We start from the raw sequence: 6,788 nt of genomic DNA, 5'->3' as shown, positions 1-6,788 counted from the left end.
CTTTTCCTTTTAGCTTTCTCTTTGATTGGAAATTTTCCTTCTTTTCCTTTTTGCTTCCGAGGGTAAGGATTACGGTGAGTCAGGATTTTGGCTCAAGGTTTGTAGAATGGCTAGACACGATACATGTCGGGGTTCGGTTTGGCTCAAGGATGCCCCACATTATTTCCATGACACAAATGCAAAAATGATGATTTGGAAACTTTATGCAAAACTGGTCATGCATGCATCTACGCGGACACTCAAATGTCAACTTTTTATGGTCATGTGATGCTAGGGCTCAGGATTCATTTCCTCTATTTTTAATCAACCCAATGTTTCCAAAATATGTTCTTTTATCAATTTGTGCATTCATCCAAGTCCATTTCGGGCGTCCGGGAAAATTTCACAGCATTCACCCTTCAGGTGTACACACATTTTTTTTTTCCAAAAACTAGCTATGATCAGCGAATTTTTCTTCAAAGAAAAGTTGGAAGTCATCTCTTTTCAAAAGCATGTTGGTTTTTCAGCTAGACAACTTATTTTTCTTTTTTCTCTCTTTTTTTTCTTCTTTTTTTTTTTATTTGTTTATTTCTTTTTCTTGTTTGTTTTTTTTTTCTCTTTTTTTTTTTCATGAGGTATTTTGCTATATACATGCATATCCAAGGTATCTTGCTACCTAAACATACATATATATGTTTTGTAAGGTATTTTTGCTATATACATGCATATTCAAGGTATCTTTCTACCTAAACATACATATATATTTTGTGAAGTATTTTTTGTTTACATACATGCATATCTAAGGTATCTTTCTACCTAAACATACATATATATATTTTGTGAGGTATCTTTTTGCTACATACATGCATATCTAAGGTATCTTGCTACCTAAACATACATATATATTTTGTGAAGTGTGTTTTTGTTTACATACATGCATATCTAAGGTATCTTTCTACCTAAACATACATATATATTTTGTGAAGTATTTTTCGTTTACATACATGCATATCTAAGGTATCTTTCTACCTAAACATACATATATATATTTTGTGAAGTGTTTTTTTGTTTGCATACATGCATATCTAAGGTATTTTCACTACCTAAACACACATATATATATTTTGTGAGGTATGACTACCTTCCGAGCTTGCGCTTGTTTTATTTAAATTCCCAGGATCATGAGCAACTAGGTGCGTCCTACTATAAAAAATGATCAAATAGCAGGCAGAAATTTAAAAGGTACTAGGTTGCCTTCTAGTAGCGCTTCTTTAACGTCTTGAGCTGGACGCCTTATGACTTGTCGGTCACTGACCTAGTACTTTGCTTACCTTTGGCTTTGGACTTGGTCGCCTATTGGTCGGCCATGTGGTGTAGGCAATACTCAAACCTTTTTGTGGATGAGCAGAGGTGAACTCTAGAGGTGATGGCGGTGCGTCTATTGCCCGCTGCCGGCCATCGCCAGGCTGCTGTGGTGTTTCGCCCTGCGCCTGCCTGGAGACACAGAACTTCTTGATGAAAGCTCGATTGGTAGGGGGGACCTGATGACCTTGCTGGGGGCGACAGGCACTCCCTTGAACTGACAGAGACCCGTATTTAGAGCTGGCAACTCCAAGACCCTGTTGGCCTTCTTCGGGTCCACTAGGTGTCTTGCGGGCACAATCCCTGCAAACAATAGATGACATCAGAAATCAGTTGGGGGAGGTGCATACTTACCTATGCCACGACGACATGAACTTGCTGGGGGGAACGGGCGCCCTGTAGGGCCGACCGAGGCCCGTAACCAGAGCTGGAAACCCCAGGGCCCTGTTGGACTTCTTCAGGTCCACTGGGTGTCTTTGTGGGTGCGATCCCTGCAAACAATAGATGGTATCAGAAATCAGTTGAACCATATGCATACTTACCCATGTCGGGACGACACAGACCAACTGATACTTTTGCAGGGGGAGATTGGCATTGCGGTCGCTGGGCAGAATGTTGCTAAGTAGCAATGTCATCTATATCTGTGTAAGAGTGGTCATGTTGGTGCGCATGATCCGCACTCGTCTCTTTGCAGCGGCACGGGTGAAATCTTGCCCCGGTATGCATAGTAGCTGTGTGATAGCCTCCCTCTCTGGTTGTGCTCGCACAGTTGGTCCTCCTCCAATATCAGGGGGTGGCCCAGGAACCATTAAAAGGAAACTACTGGCCCCTTAACCGGGAGTGAAAGTCTCGGTTAAGCATTTAAGGGCAGAGGACCTTAAATCCTCTTAAGGTGTGGATGTGGAGCACACTGAAAATGAGGACACGTAGCCCTCTAAAGGTGAGGGCGTGCAGCCCTCTCAAGGCGAGGATGTGTAGTCCTTTGGAGGTGAGGGCGTGCAGCCCTCTGTTGGCGAGGATATGTAGTCCTCTTCAAGGTGAGGGAATGCAGCCCTTTGTTGGCGAGGACGTGTAGTCCTCTCAAGGTGAGGGCGTGCAGCCCTCTGTTGGCGAGGACGTGTAGTCCTCTCAAGGTGAGGGCGTGCAGCCCTCTGTTGGCGAGGACGTGTATTCCTCTAAAGGTGAGGGCGTGTAGCCCTACGAAGGTGAGGACATGCAGTCCTCTGATGGCGAGGGCGTGTAGCCCTCTTAAGGTGAGGGTACTAGTACCCAAGGTGAGGACGTGTAGCCCACTCAAGGCGAGGACATGTAGTCCTCTGGAGGTGAGGGCGTGCAGCCCTCCGATGGTGAGGACGTGTAGTCCTCTCAAGGCGAGGACGTGTAGTCCTCTCAACGGTGAGGGTAACTAGTACCCAAGGGTCCACCCTTATGAGAAAGCAAGAGATCGACTCATCGAGAGAGCCGGTCATCCCAAATTCAAAAGATTTGGACATTTAGATGTAGGGAATCTATGTAGTCAACATGATTTTTAGGGATGCAGATGCATGCAACCTTTGTTGTGAAATTTGGTAAATGCGGATTTCATATGAAACAATGCAATGTAAAGGAAAGTTGTACAATGTTCATGACATTCTTTCCCTATTTTGTGATTTTGATTTTGATTTAATTTTTTTTGGAAAACACAGATTGACTGTCCTTTTGAAAGAGGTGATAATTCATGCAACCTCATCCTATCTTTTTGCAAATCTCTCTGGGAACTCCCTCAGAGTGTATGTTCTGTTTGATTTAGTCACTTGACCATTTTGGAGTGACGGCAATGGAGTCGTTTGATGTTTAATCAATCCATTGAAATCCTAGGGTTTGTCCCCCCTTTTTTTTTGTTAAAAACATCGACGGGTGTGAACTTTTGATCGGCCCCTACGTTCACTTGAGGCTTATGCACGGTGCCCCTCATTGCCCCAGTGTAAGGCTTTGAGGTACCAATCGTTGTCTTTCGTCATGACCTTGTAGGAGGGAACCTATTGGGTGAGAACTTCTAATCTGCCCCTAGGTTCACTTGAGGCTCATGCACGGTGCCCCTCATTGCCCCAGTGTAAGGCTTTGAGGTACCAATCGTTGTCTTTCGTCATGGCCTTGTAGGAGGGAACCTATTGGGTGAGAACTTCTAATCTGCCCCTAGGTTCGCTTGAGGTTTTTGCATGGTGCCTTTCGTTGCCCCAGTGTAGGGCTTAGAGGTACCAAGTGTTGTCTTGTTTTCACGACCTCATAGTGAGGAAGAATGAAAGAAGCAGTTGATTCTTGCAAAAAGAATTTTCCAAGGACGAGAAATAGTTGAAGGATCTTTCAGTTGATGGATTAAGTCAAATGACTCCTATGTAGAAGCAAGATGTTTTGATGTCTTGATGATGCTAAAGGATCAAGTGCTTCTAAGTTTTATTCAAGACTAGAATCCAAGAAAATCAAGATATATGATCAAGTTTGATCTCTTTAGAATCTTTAGGAAGAAGTTCCCAAATTGAAACAAACAAAGGTTTGACCAAAGAATTCTATCATTTCAATTTGAGATTTGCTCTCTGGTAATCGATTACCAGTAGTTAAAAACGTTTTTATTCAAAATTTTTTTTTTTAAAACCTGTAATCGATTACGTAAGTCTTGTAATTGATTACCAGAGGGGATTTTCATAAAATAATTTCCAAGAGACATATCTATTCAAATGTTTTATGAACGGCCATTCAAATGTTTTAAAGAGAGTTTTCATTGCCCAAACAGTTTTATCCTCTCGAAAGATCAAGAGTTTTTCTGAACTGAAATGTCTTATCCTCAAAAAAGATTCCTTGGTCAACCACTTGCATATTCAATAATGAATTTTGATTGGTCTTCATTGTACAATCTATCCCTTTTAAGAGAGATTTCTTCTTCTTATTTCTGGAAAGGGATTAAGAGACCATGGGTCTCTTGTAGTAGAGGATTCTTGAACACAAGGGAACGGTTGTCCCTATGTGCATTGTTAATCCAAAAAGAGAGATTGATAGTTCAATTGGGGAATAGTCTTTGCATCTTAATTCAACCCCCCTTTTTCTGAGGCCATTTGTCCAACATCCTATTCTTGATAACTCACTTCTCTCTAAAAAGACAAAATGAGGTCACATGAATGTCTATATTTTTACTTGAAAACACAGTCAAACAAATGCCTTTTTATTTTTTATTTTGAAACTTATTTGCTTTGAACTTTGCTCGTTGTTTTACGGCACCCCCACCAACGTGCAAGATGAGTAATCTCTGATTGAACGGTCTTGGAAGTCAACACTCAGGAGCGCAGGTTGCTTGAGCAAACAGACCAATGGCTTACACCCACATTCCGGTGAAAGTTGAATAAGCAAACATGCGTTTGTGAGAGGATGAGGGACAAAGATATCAACTTTATCCATTTCATTTAACATTGTAGCTGTGGTTTACAATAATGGCATAAACTTGGAAACCCTGATGAGTCATTAGGGACACCTAACAACAGCTTTCAAAATTGCCCCATGTGTGGCATCTCTTGTCAATGTCAGGATTTACACGCAATTCTCCTCAAATTTCAGCCAGCCCGTATCAATTAGACTTCACACTTTATGCTTCGGGGTCATACAATGCTCAATGGAATGCCCCAGGGCTCCTCCACGATAAGCACACGTTGCGTTCGAGTCGTATCCTCAGAAAAATGGAGGTTGAGGAACCTTGGTTGGGGTTATGGCTACCATTGAATTATTGAGTGGATATGGATCAAGTCAGCATAGGACACTGGAATTAGGCTTTCTCGCTGCAAATTCACTTCTTGGTTGGTTTTTTTGGTTTGTGCTAAAGGTGGTGCTCGTCATTGGAAGTGCGGTAGACAGGCTTTGTGGTTGATTTAGGGATGGCCTTTGTGGATAACTGGGTGGTGGTAAGGAGGAGGTTTGTTATTGGCTGAGTAATGACATTGTTGGGTTGGTGGGGAAACTTGCCGTATAGGAATGGCAGTCACAGCATGGGTTTCTCCCTCTTTCTCACCCTCTTCATTTGCCCCCAGTTTTCTCAGTCGTCCTAGTAGGATGATCAAGATTTGCCTCTTTTCGGACCACCTTGATCCTTTTCACTGGCGAAGACCAAATCTGTAAAACTTGAAGGTGTGTAACCCACACCTTTTTCATAGTAGAACACCCGGTCACGTGTCTACTATCATTGTGATATATCTCTTTCCTTCTGTTTTTGGGGGTGCTACTTGAGTTGCCAAGTCTCTCCATCTTTGGGCGTATTCTTTGAAAGATTCGTGCCCCCTTTTTGCACACTTTTTGTAGTTGCATTCCTATCCGGAGCCATATCAGAATTGTACTGACACTGCTTAATGAAGGCAACCATTAGGTCCTTCCAAGAATGGACTAAAGAAGGTTCCTAAGTTAGTATACCAGGTAACAGCTACCCCAGTAAGACTTTCTTGGAAGGAATGTATTAGCAATTCCTCATCTTTTGCGTATTCCCCCATCTTCTGACAATACATCTTTAGATGGTTCTTGGGACAAGTAGTCCCCTTGTACTTGTCAAGGTCCAGCACCTTGAACTTGGGAGGGGTGATGATATTGGGTTCTAGGAACAACTCTTTTAGGTTAGCAAAGGCATAACTTCACCTCCTTCAATGGCCCTGAGCCTTTCCTCTAGATGATCCAACTTTCCCATTTCCGCCATAGCATGAGGTTTTTACTTGTCGTGGAATGCAAGAGGTGTAGTTGTGGGTGATACTGAGGGCCTTCCAAAGGGTTTTGTAGGGTTTATACCACCAACTGCTTGCCCTTCCGTGGCATATCCGAGGCAAGGCTCGAAGTCGGCTAGATTGTGGTGGGAATTTCATGTGTCCCCCCCATGGTTTAAGAGACATGTGCATGATCAGTTTGGGGTTGTTGGCTCTTAATGGGTATAGGAGTGGAGTTATTGACATTCTTATTGGGAGTGTACGCCACTTTGGGTGGCGTATAGTTGAGAGGCAAGCCATATGGCGGGAAGGCGTGCTTGTTTTGAATTTGTACATTATGGGGGCTGCCCGTACTTCCCAAATCTTTTGCCTACCATATTTGAGGTTGGATGATTCATTTGCTTGATGCCGGATGGGGACATCAGGTTCACCTTAGCAACAATGCTGGTAGCGGCAATTGCAACCGCATTGGCTTCCATATCTTCTTCACGCTCATCATGGCCTCCATCATTATGGCCATTTTCTCTTTTAATGGCCTCCATGTCGGCCTTCATCTTCTCTTGTATCTCCTCTACTTCACCCATTACTCTAGCTCTAGCACAAGTTCGGTGAGGACGCCGTAAAGCATGTTTTTTTTTTTTTTTTTTTTTTTTTGATAACAATGATTAAGTTCATTTTATTTTATTTTATTTTATTTTTCAAGGAAAGAATGCCAATGAGTAGTGCAACCAATGAAAA

Source organism: Glycine soja, chromosome 18 (assembly GCF_004193775.1).
Source record: "Glycine soja cultivar W05 chromosome 18, ASM419377v2, whole genome shotgun sequence".
Taxonomy (NCBI): Eukaryota; Viridiplantae; Streptophyta; class Magnoliopsida; order Fabales; family Fabaceae; genus Glycine; species Glycine soja.
The sequence above is the reverse complement of the archived record's forward strand: the minus strand, read 5'-3'. Positions refer to the sequence as shown.